The sequence below is a fragment of the Cherax quadricarinatus genome, chromosome 9 (assembly GCF_038502225.1).
Source record: "Cherax quadricarinatus isolate ZL_2023a chromosome 9, ASM3850222v1, whole genome shotgun sequence".
Classification (NCBI taxonomy): Eukaryota; Metazoa; Arthropoda; class Malacostraca; order Decapoda; family Parastacidae; genus Cherax; species Cherax quadricarinatus.
In genome coordinates, this window is record NC_091300.1 from 56,914,110 (window position 1) to 56,927,289 (window position 13,180).

General features: G+C 42.1%; 1 protein-coding gene across 1 annotated transcript in view; it reads left to right on the plus strand.

Annotated features, from left to right (window-relative positions):
- The window catches only part of LOC128686029 (phospholipid-transporting ATPase ABCA3), a gene marked incomplete at its 3' end in the record, with an annotated part of 363,040 nt that overhangs the window by 118,641 nt on the left and 231,219 nt on the right, over positions 1 to 13,180 (plus strand).

Sequence of the window (13,180 nt, forward strand, 5' to 3'; positions counted from 1 at the left end):
ATTATTGCATACACAAATTTTCGCTTGTCTTATATGGCAAGATGAGCGTTGCTATTTAAGCCAAGATCGCAAGTTCTGCCTATTCGGCACGACATACACACACACACACACACACCACACACACACACACACACACACACACACACACACACTCGTGGAGGAGTCACGCGGTTTGAGCTCGTGTTTTGGTGATAATTTCTGACTGTGCCATAAGGAATAGAGTGTGGGATATAGGCGTGTGAACGCATAAGAGTGCATATAATACCTTAAGCCCCGAAAAAAGGAAATATAAGTGATCACAGAAAAGAAAAAAAGGAATTATTGGCTGAGGGCCGTTGGAAGGGTGAACGGTTGTGTCAGGCCTAAATAGTGTTGCCATAATAAAGCAGTGGGGTATTTTGAAGAATAAGTGCGACTCAAGACCAGGGAGATAAGAGATATGTATAGATGTGTCAGTAAATACAGTGAGTGAGTGAAAAAATTAGAAGAGCTAGAGAATATAGTGCATACAGGAAGTTAGTGGAAAAATTACCGAGAAGCATCAAACACCTTCAACTTCTGGGACACAGGACAGACCAGCAACGTTACTCCACTGCCAGCCGCAAGTAATATTCACCTAGTTTGAGTTGTATGGGGTCAATAGTACCTCTCTCTACCTGGAATTGGGGGTCACTCTCCTCGAGCTATCAGAATTAGAATAAGCAGCATTTACTGGCATTTAATAGAATTTAGAGGTAGCGGCATATAGGCGAAGCCTAGTGTATTAATTTTTGAACGTAATTTTAAACGAATAAGACAGTACAGTGGGAACCAAGAGATTGGGTACATATACAATACATATGTAGTACATACGTGGGAAATAAGGACTGTTTACATAAACATGCACGCACACTTGGTGAGAATAGTACTGTTGTTAGGCACTTGAATAGCTGTAGCTCACACACACACACACACTCACACACACACACACACACACACACACACACATAAACACACACACACACACACACATACAGACACACACACACACACACACACACACACATATAGACACACTCACACACACATATACAGGATTTTACACCTTCCTGTGAAGTTACCCTATAACCCTTCCTTTCCCCCCCCTCTCTCTCCCTCTCCTCTCTCTTCCTCTCTCTTCCTCTCTCTTCCTCTCTCTCTCTCTCTCTCTCTCTCTCTCTCTCTCTCTCTCTCTCTCTCTCTCTCTCTCTCTCTCTCTCTCTCTCTCTCTCTCTCTCTCTCTCTCTCTGTCTCCCCCTTTCTCTCATCCTCTCTCTCATCCTCTCTCTCATCCTCTCTCTCATCCTCTCTCTCTTCCTCTCTCTTCCTTTCACTCTTTCTCTCTCCCTCTCTCTCCCTCTCATACTCTCTCTTTTCCTCTTCTCTCTCTCTCTCTTCCCTTTTCACTCCCCCCTCTCTCTTACCTTTTCCCTCTCTCACTTTCTCCCCCTTTTTCCCTTCTTTCCCCTCCTTCTAGGCTCCCCTTCTCTCTCTCCCTATCTCTCACTCTCTCCCCCTTTTTCTTTTTCTCTTTCTCTCTTTCATAAAAAAAAATGGTTGGAACTCGCAGGAATCAGGGATCAGATGACAATGGTACTGGTAGGGAGGAATGGATGGAGGAACAGTGGAAAAGGATAGAGCAAGAATGGGAGAGAAAATTAGGAGAGCTTTCTGAAAAAATGGAGAAAGAGCTCTCTGTGAAATGGGAAAAGAGGTTGGAGAACGAGACGAAGAATTGGGAGTCACAAGTCGAAACTGCAGTAGCCAGGGTAAAGGTCCTAGAATTTGAGGTAAACAGGCTGAAGCAAGTCTCAGGGGTAGTGACCAGAGAAGACACACCAAACGATGATGAGAGGCTGAACAGGAAGGAAGGAGATATGAATTATGCTAAGGTCATATCAGCCTGCAAAGAAGGGCCAGTGAGAGGAAGGGAAGAGCAGATGGGTGCAGATGGAGAGGGAGATAGGTCGAATGCTGAGGCACAACCATGCTACCAAGAGCCACTGGAAAAATCAAGGGAGAAAATGACCACATACAGACAGGAACCAGAGTCACAGAGGAAGAGGCAATGGGAGGAGGAAAGGGCAAAATCAATGATTATCCATGGGCTTCGGGAGAGAGAGGAAAGGACACACACTGAAAGACGGCAGGAAGAAAGAAAGGAGATTGAGAAAATAATCACAGAAATAGGGGGAGAAGACATGGATGAGATTGTAAATTTTCAGAGAATACGGGGGTACTTGAAGGGGAGAAACCGACCGATCAAGCTGATTCTCAGGACAGAAACAGTGCAGAACAGGATCCTCCAAGAGAAACCACGGTTGAAAAGTTCGGAAGAGTACAAGAAGGTGTTCCTAGACAGAGACAGAACACAAACAGAGAGAAAGCAGCTGAGGGAAAGGACAAAAAAGCGAAAGGAGCTAGGAAAGGAGACAAGGATGGAACCAGCAGAGGTCAGTCAGAGCAGAACAGAGCAGCAAGGGCAAGCACACACACAACTATCCTCAGAACCCCACAACCTATCATACCATCCCAACACACAATACAATCCATACCCACAGCTTCCACCCAACCCCCAACTACAGAATCCCACAGTAAGCTACCAGGTCTCCCACCCCCACAGGCCTCCCAAACCACAGTGTTAGAAAGGAAACTGAAGGTATGGTACACAAACGCTGATGGAATAACAAACAAGTGGGAGGAGTGGCATGAAAGAGTCAAAGAGGCATCACCAGACATCATAGCGATCACAGAAACCAAGCTTACAGGTATGATAACAGATGCCATCTTTCCAGCGGGATACCAGATCCTGAGAAAAGACAGAAGGAACAGGGGGGGTGGAGGAGTGGCATTGCTGATCAAACACCGATGGAATTTTGATGAGCTGGAGAGAGGAGACAGCGGAGAAGAAAGTGATTACATAGCGGGAACGCTTCACTCTGGTGGTCCCAAGGTGATAATTGCAGTGATGTATAACTCACCACAGAACAGCAGGAGGCCAAGGCAAGAGTATGACGAGAGCAATAGAGCGATGGTTGACACACTGGCTGCAGTGGCGAGAAGAGCTCATGCATGCAGGGCAAAGCTCCTGATCATGGGTGACTTTAACCACAAGGAGATCGAATGGGAGAACTTGGAGCCACATGGGGGCCAAGATACATGGAGGGCTAAGATGATGGAGGTGGTACTGGAAAATTTCATGTACCAACACGTAAGGGACACTACAAGAGAGAGAGGAGAGGATGAACCAGCAAGACTGGACTTAGTATTCACCTTGAGTAGTGCAGATATTGAGGACATCACATATGAAAGACCCCTTGGGGCCAGCGATCATGTGGTTTTGAGCTTCGAATACACAGTAGAGCTACAAGTGGAGGGGGAAGCAGGAAGGCAAGGACAAATGAAACCAAACTACAGGAAAGGGGACTACACAGGAATGAGGAACTTCCTGAATGAGGTTCAGTGGGACAGAGAACTGGCAGGGAAGCCAGTTAATGAGATGATGGAATATGTAGCAACAATGTGCAAGGAGGCTGAGGAGAGGTTTGTACCCAAGGGAAAGAGGAATAATGAAAAAGCCAGGATGAGCCCATGGTTCACCCAAAGATGCAAGGAGGCAAAAACCAAGTGTGCTAGGGAATGGAAGAAATATAGAAGGCAAAGGACCCAGGAGAATAAGGAGAGCAGTTGTAGAGCCAGAAACGAATATGCACAGATAAGAAGGGAGGCCCAACGTCAATATGAAAACGACATAGCAGCAAAAGCCAAATCTGACCCGAAGCTGTTATACAGCCACATCAGGAAGAAAACAACCGTTAAGGACCAGGTAATCAGGCTAAGGAAGGAAGGAGGAGAGACAACAAGAAATGACCGTGAAGTATGTGAGGAACTCAACAAGAGATTCAAAGAAGTGTTCACAGAGGAGACAGAAGGGGCTCCAGAAAGATGGAGAGGTGGGGTACACCACCATGTGCTGGACACAGTACACACAACCGAGGAAGAAGTGAAGAGGCTTCTGAGTGAGCTAGATACCTCAAAGGCAATGGGGCCAGATAACATCTCTCCATGGGTCCTGAGAGAGGGAGCAGAGGTGCTATGTGTACCCCTAACAACAATATTCAATACATCTATCGAAACAGGGAGATTGCCTGAGGCATGGAAGACAGCAAATGTGGTCCCAATCTTTAAAAAAGGAGACAGACATGAAGCACTAAACTACAGACCAGTGTCACTGACATGTATAGCATGCAAAATCATGGAAAAGATTGTCAGGAGAAGAATGGTGGAACATCTAGAAAGGAATGATCTCATCACCAGCAGCCAACATGGTTTCAGAGATGGGAAATCCTGTGTCACAAACCTACTGGAGTTCTATGACATGGTGACAGCAGTAAGATAAGAGAGAGAGGGGTGGGTGGATTGCATTTTCTTGGACTGCAAGAAGGCTTTTGACACAGTACCACACAAGAGATTAGTGCAAAAACTGGAGGACCAAGCAGGGATAACAGGGAAGGCACTGCAATGGATCAGGGAATACTTGTCAGGAAGACAGCAGCGAGTAATGGTACGTGGCGAGGTGTCAGAGTGGGCACCTGTGACCAGCGGGGTCCCACAGGGGTCAGTCCTAGGACCAGTGCTGTTTCTGGTATTTGTGAACGACATGACGGAAGGAATAAACTCTGAGGCGTCCCTGTTTGCAGATGACGTGAAGTTGATGAGAAGAGTTCATTCGATCGAAGACCAGGCAGAACTACAAAGGGATCTGGACAGGTTGCAGACCTGGTCCAGCAATTGGCTCCTGGAGTTCAATCCCACCAAGTGCAAAGTCATGAGGATTGGGGAAGGGCAAAGAAGACCGCAGACGGAGTACAGTCTAAGGGGCCAGAGACTACAAACATCACTCAAGGAAAAAGATCTTGGGGTGAGTATAACACCAGGCACATCTCCTGAAGCGCACATCAACCAAATAACTGCCGCAGCATATGGGCGCCTGGCAAACCTCAGAACAGCATTCCGACATCTTAATAAGGAGTCGTTCAGGACCCTGTACACCGTGTACGTTAGGCCCATATTAGAGTATGCGGCACCAGTTTGGAACCCACACCTAGCCAAGCATGTAAAGAAACTAGAGAAAGTGCAAAGGTTTGCAACAAGACTAGTCCCAGGGTTAAGAGGTATGTCCTATGAGGAGAGGTTAAGGGAAATCAACCTGACGACACTGGAGGACAGGAGAGATAGGGAGGACATGATAACGACTTACAAAATACTGAGAGGAATTGACAAGGTGGACAAAGACAGGATGTTCCAGAGACTGGACACAGCAACACGGGGACACAGTTGGAAGCTGAAGACACAGATGAATCAAAGGGATGTTAGGAAGTATTTCTTCAGCCACAGAGTAGTCAGGAAGTGGAATAGTTTGGGAAGCGATGTAGTGGAGGCAGGATCCATACATAGCTTTAAGCAGAGGTACGATAAAGCTCATGGTTCAGGGAGAGTGACCTAGTAGCGACCAGTGAAGAGGCGGGGCCAGGAGCTTGGACTCGACCCCCGCAACCTCAACTAGGTGAGTACAACTAGGTGAGTACACACACACACACACACACACACACACACACACACACACACACACACACACACATATATATATATATATATATATATATATATATATATATATATATATATATATATATATATGTCGTGCCGAATATGTAAAACTGGTCAATTAGCAAGAACTCATTTAAAATTAAGTCCTTTCTAAAATTTTCTCTTGTACGTTTAAAGATATATTTTTTTCATTAATGTTAATGTAATAATTTTCAATTTTGCACCAAAAGAATCTTAGAAAACTTACCTAACCTTATTATAACAAGAACAATTTATTTTAGCCTAACCCAACTAAATATATTTTAGATTTGTTTACAGTAATTTAATACTTAACAAACACAATGAAATATATTTTTTTCGTTAGGTTCAGAATGATTTTGGCGAAATTATTGCATACACAAATTTTCACTTGTCCTATATGGCAAGACGAACGTTGCTATTTAAGCCAAGATCGCAAGTTCTGCCTATTCGGCACGACATATATATATATATACATACACAAACAGTGATCTCTGGCTGAAGGAGACTCGAATCTACGAACCTTGGAACAAGATACGCAGTGCTATACCATTCTCACCACACTGGACCAATACCTTGACGTCCAGCTTGCGAATTCCTTGCATTGTTAAAATCTCTAGTAAGGCTGATGCATGCAGGGAATGAGATGAAAAGCTGTAAGCCTCCTCCCTGAAAGCTGGCTGCCTTGGATCAACGTGTAGCACAAGCTACACGCCAAGGTATTGTCCAGTGTGGTGAGAATGGTATAGCACTGCGTACCTTGTTCCAAGGTTCGTAGGTTCGAGGCTCCTTCAGCCAGAGATCAGTGTTTGTGTATATTTCGCCTGTTCTTGCTAATTCCTTGCATATATATATATATATATATATATATATATATATATATATATATATATATATATAATCTTTCAATCCACAGCAGGACTCGAACCTGCAAACTCGGTATCAGAGTTCATAGTACTTTATTCACAACGCCAGACTAAGATTAGTATGGGCACCTAGCCGAAGCTAGACGGTGTACTCTGTAGCGAGTCTTCAGGTTCGAGTCCTACTGTGGACTCAGAGATAATATTTGTAAATAATTTCGCCTGTTTGTGAATTATAAAGCATTTCAAAATCTTTCCTTGTTCACTACATGTGGCAAGACTTGACGAAAATATCGGTATTTTGCAGAATCAGTTCCAGTCACCCTCCAGTTGGGGAAATGGGAGCATTAGAGGGAAGAGACGATGCCTGAGAGAGGTGTCAATTCTGTATATACATAATTACTAAGAATTAGCCTCGTAACTCCTACACTACAATTACTACATTACTACTACACATATTTAAGTTAAGTTAGAGATAGTCATAGAGCTTAAGGCAGTAGTTACACTTCCCATAAACAACAACGCCTTAGGCACGTTCAGCCCTGCAGTTTGAGTGGCCACGGGGGTTGCCTGAGCCGATGGCGAGTTAGTCACATTTCAGCAGTGAGCAAGGCTACATTACCTACACGAACTTTGCGTGGTGTGAGTACATTCATACATCATACACTTAGTGAAGGCAAGGGACTCACTAGCTGGAGCAGGCAGTTGCATGGTTCACACAGGTATTCCCTGCCCACAGTACTACCATGTGAGTATTGGTGAATGCATTCAGGTGTATACATGTGTATAGAGGTGGCACACACACACCCAGAGATTACCATAGCAGATGCCTATCACAACTACACTGATTACTGTGAGGAATAAAGGTCGGTACCCCATTGGTTGAAGTTACTCTGAAGTGGAGTGGCAGGCTTCAGACTGAATTCTCGACTGAAACAAGGGACTATTAAGTTAACCTTAGTCAGCTGTGACCTCACACACACTGCCTTAATTCCTCACAACTTTGGTCCCTCGAACCTGATGTAGCATAGCTTTGGTCAACTTCGAACCAAACGTAACATAGATATGGTCCACAAAACTAGTAGCCACCTAAAAAAACTATACCACGGGCGGGGTTAGAACCCGCGATCATAGTCATAAAACTCCAGTCAGTAGCCACCTAGGTAGGCTCAACTGAGTACCTTGAACTGTGGGAATTACGTACATTATGTTGCCAGGAACAGACATACAGTCGACTAAATTGGTGTAACGACCGTTGTGTGTAATTCCAATATGGCGGCAATTTGAACCTCGAGGGAACAAAAGCCACTATAGGGGGAAGCCGCCACTGACCGTGACTGTGGCGCCACCTGGCACTGCACCTACTACATCGTGCACCCGACGCCATCTTGTGACGTCATCACAACAAACCCCGATCCCCGGCAGACACACACACAGCACCCACCGGGTCTTGACACCTGACCCAGAGGGTACACACTGGGACACCTGTTAGGAACGTCACTATATGAATGCAGTCAGCACCTGTTACCAGCCAGACTGGCAGGCTGTCAAACGCCTTGTATTGGCCTGTTAACTCATATTTATTACGTAGTGTCATAAACCTGTCAACTGTCACTACTTCGACATGAGTACGGCAGGCAGCATGGCTACAGTAGTCATCTGTTGACAGATGGCTAGTGCGCAGTCTTTCGTTACCATGTCTATTAATGCCTGTGAGACACTGATCCAGGCTGATCCAGTGGATTACCTCGAATTGGAGGTTAATTTGAGTCTTCTGGAAGCGAGGCAACAAGCCTACACCCTCGCATTTCGGGAGCCTGTAGCCTTACTGATAGGTTCAGAAGACGGCGCTGAACTGGTTGATGTTCAAGACAGACATGTTGAAATGGAAGAATAAGTATTAGAAAATTCCTGTCGCTACAGAAGGGCACTCGGCCAAAGAGATAACACGGGCTGATGGCTTCCACCACACACTCACAGAAGCCATCAAGCTATATCCCTTGGACGCAGATGCTACCAAGCTTACCTGAAACACTGTTGCCTACTTGTGATGAGTTCACGACAGTGCACGCCCCCATATGGCAGGTCACAGCTGATAACTGTCAACCAGTGGGTAGGGCTCCTCCCTTGCCCTTCAGCCCACATACCTTGACGTCACCTTGACGTCACCTCATCCTCGGCCTCAGATTAGCACAGAAAACGAGCCTCCATGGTTGGACTGACCATATACCATATACGAAGTTAATACAAATTACTTACCTAAAGTAGAATCATTCATTTCTTCAACCATTTTCATAAGATTTTCCATGTCTGGTTACAGTAGCTCATAAGAATGAGCAGATGAGCAAACTCTTGCCTACTGTTACCAACTCTCTTCATCATATATTTCTGTTTCAACAAATTTCCAACCATTTCAGCTGTATAGCCCTTGTGGCTTAGCGCTTCTTTTTGATTATAATATTAAATCCAAGCATTTCATAACATTAACGTCTGTTGTGCAAGGCCCAGTCATCTAACCGATATCTGAGTCTACCCAGTGTTTTACCTTCAATGACCCTACTAGGCAGACTGTTCCACAAATAGACTACTCTTTTTTTTACAAACTAGTACTTTCCTATATCCTTTCTTAATCTACACGTATTCGATTTAAATCCGTTATTTTGGGTTCTTCCTTGAAGGGATATCCTCAGATCCTTATTTATATCCCTTTTGTTAATACCCATCGTCCACTTATACACTTCGATCATGTCTCCCTCATTCTTCGTCTTACAAGAGAATGTAAGTTAAGAAATTTCAATCTTTGTATGGAAGATTTCTTATGAAATGGATTAATTTTATTGTTCATTGAATGTTCTGTAACGAATTTATATCCGTTCTGTATCATGGAGACCAGAACTGAGCTGCGTAATCTAAGTTAAACCTTACTAATGATGTATATAATCACTCTTGTTGCTTACACTTCTTGATAAAAATCCCAGTAATCTTTTTGCCTCATTACAAACAACTAAAAGTAGATAAGCGACGTAGAAACCTCTTGATCATAGTAGCCATCTACACGAGAGGCTTATCGCAGGTAAGCCTCTAATAAGGAGTATAAAAACAAGCTTCCTTTACATACTTTCCTAAAAAAAAAATTTATGGTGCATTTCACCCTAAATCTTGTATGTTTTATGGAAAAAAAAATCTTTAAAATCTTACAAGGCTCTATATAGTCTCTTAGAGTTTTACGCAGTATATATATATATGCAAAACAACCACTCTGAAAGAATAGAGAAATTCCAAGCGCTTTAGTGACTACTCACATTATCAAGGAACTATGAAAGTAAAGCATCCAAGGAAGCTATATAAGGGGTCTGGCCAACACCTCACTATCAGATCCCACAACGGTTAAACACCTGATGCGCGCCGGCCCAACTGGACAGGTCCTTTGCACAACCACCAACAAACTATTCTACCCAAGAAAATTTTTAAAATTATTATTTGTCCAGTGTATTATTAAATTCTTTCCAAATTCTATTAATTATAAATGGATCTAATTTATATAAACCAAAGGAAATATTCATATTATTGTCAAAACTGCTTTTTATGAAACAAGATTCAATTATATTCCTGTCGACCATGAACTTGCTTGATACTACTTTCTCAACTTTTTGAAAATCAATTGGATGGTTAAAATCTCTTACATGAATAAATAGAGCATTGGAATCTTGTCCAGTTCTAATGCTATATTTATGTTGTTTTAATCTTAGTTCGAGATTTTTACCAGTTTGACCGTAATAAACTTTATCGCAAATTTTACAAGGAATCTTATAGACACATCCATCAGCATTTTGGGGGGAATTATTTATGAAAAGTTTTTTTACTGTATCAAGATTTTTGAATACAACTTTAATATTAAAAGTCTTAAGAAGAGAAGGCATATCAACCAAGTTTTCATGGTAAGGGAGAACCAACATATTTTTAGTTGAATAAGGCTGGTTGTCCCTTTTTGGATTGTAAAAAGTATTTCTAGCAACTTTAAAAGATTTATCAATTACATTTCTTGGGTATTTTAAATCATTACCTATTTCATAAATTTTGGATATTTCCTCATCTATGAACTCTGGACTACAAATTCGTAAAGCTCTCAAGAACATTGATGAGAAAACAGACAGTTTGACTCTGTCTTGATGCGAGGAATAATAGTGGACATAGGAACAGTTATTTGTAGGTTTTCTGTAAATTTTAAATTTGAATTCATTATTACCCTTAATAATTAAAACATCTAGAAAAGGCAATGAGTTATTTTCTTCAAACTCAACAGTAAAGTTTAAAGAATGGGCTAAGCTATTTAATTTTCCAAGGAAATGGTGTATATCTTCATGCTCTACTTATTCATGTAAGAGATTTTAACCATCCAATTGATTTTCAAAAAGTTGAGAAAGTTGTATCAAGCAAGTCCATGGTCGACAGGAATATAATTGAATCTTGTTTCATAAAAAGCAGTTTTGACAATAATATGAATATTTCCTTTGGTTTATATAAATTAGATCCATTTATAATTAAAATGGTATAAAATACCGACAGGTTGTTTAGGTAAGACACATATGCAACAGTTAGGTATCTTTATTTCGAAACGTTTCGCCTACACAGTAGGCTTCTTCAGTCGAGTACAGAAAAGTTGATAGAAGCAGAAGAGACTTGAAGACGATGTAATCAGTCCATCACCCTTAAAGTTTTGAGGTGGTCAGTCCCTCAGTCTGGAGAAGAGTATTGTTCCATTGTCTGGAATAATATAGAGTTGAAGTGATAGGATGGAGCCTTATATAGCGCCAGGAGGATTTGAGAGGGACCTGACCTCTCAGTGTCTACATTCTTACTCTACTAGTGACCTACGTCTCACCTCCTGGCGCTATATAAGGCTCCATCCTATCACTTCAACTCCAGATTATTCCAGACAATGGAACAATACTCTTCTCCAGACTGAGGGACTGACCACCACAAAACTTCAAGGGTGATGGACTGATTACATCGTCTTCAAGTCTCTTCTGCTTCTATCAACTTTGCTGTACTCGACTGAAGAAGCCTACTGTGTAGGCGAAACGTTTCGAAATAAAGATACCTAACTGTTGCATATGTGTCTTACCTAAACAACATTTATAATTAATAGAATTTGGGAAGAATTTAATAATACACTGGACAAATAATAATTTTTAAAATTTTCTTGGGTAGAATAGTTTGTTGGTGAGTTGTGCAAAGGACCTGTCCAGTTGGGCCGGCGCGCATCAGGTGTTTAACCGTTGTGGGATCTGATAGTGAGGTGCTGGCCAGACCCCTTATATAGCTTCCTTGGATGCTTTACTTTCATAGTTCCTTGATAATGTGAGTAGTCACGAAAGCGCTTGGAATTTCTCTATTCTTTCAGAGTGGTTGTTTTGCATATTCTGAAATCACCTGTTTACTGTGATCTTATTGCATATATATATATATATATATATATATATATATATATATATATATATATATATATATATATATATATATATATATATATATACGCATTCGTTTGCGTATACTTTGAAAGCAAATGCATGTGTAGACATCACATATGTATCAGACTTCACTTCACTTCCCATATCCAAAAAGACGGACGCCTGGCATCATCAACACTATTTTGTTTAATACTTCCTGGTAAGACAGTCCTCTGGACAGGCTCATCATTCTGCCAAGAAGTGAAAGCCAGAGATCTTTCTCAAACAGACTTAGAGATGTTATAATTAAGGACCTGCAAGACAGACTGAAACTAATGAGAAAGTGTCTCCGATTCCAATTCATAAATATGAGTAAGTTCATGTGAGGAGATGCCAAGAAATATTGACATACGTTTCTCTGAACACATTTGACCAAGAACCCGGGTTTTTCGTTGAATTGTTCCAGCCACTGTATTGTGACTTTCAATTCTTTATTTCTCAACGCAAATATGCTTGCAGGATGGAAATTCTGAACGGACGAAGTTACAATCATTTAATGCAATGGAGTGATGCGAGGATGATTATTAAGGAGGCGGAAAAAATTTCTTCAGAAATAATTTCTTCAGATAATGTATATCAGTATAAAACTCTCGTAGTGTCAACATCTCCAGCATATTGGCAAATTTAATCCTGAAGTGTGAGAACACTGCCATAAGGCGACACTAACCAATACTCAGACGTTATCTACCCACATTACACTTGACTATACAATTGTATATATCATTCTATGTTCAGGAGTTGTATATTGTATAGATTAAGCTTCAAGGGCGAAACGTATTCTCATTAAAATTTCCTAAATGTTGCACATGTGTCGGCTTTTATTATTATTATTATTATTATTATTAAAGATTCGCCGGTATTCTCCCGGCCCGGGCCTTTTCCAAGTGGTGGCCCGGCCTTGGCTCCCTCTTTAGGGAGTGTCTGAGACCTAAGTCTCCCATGGGAGGAGGCACAAGTACCCCCTCATCTTTGGGACCAATTGTCCCCTGGCCTAGCCACAAGCTAGGCCTCTCTGGTCTGCCATCCCCGCCCCAAGGGGCCTAATGGGAATGGCAGTCTTGTGAGCTGTAAGCTCTGGCTCGGGCACCTACCCTGCCCTAGAAGGGATGGGCATGGTGTCGTTTTAGATATTCAAGCATTTATTTTTTGTCAATCAAGAAT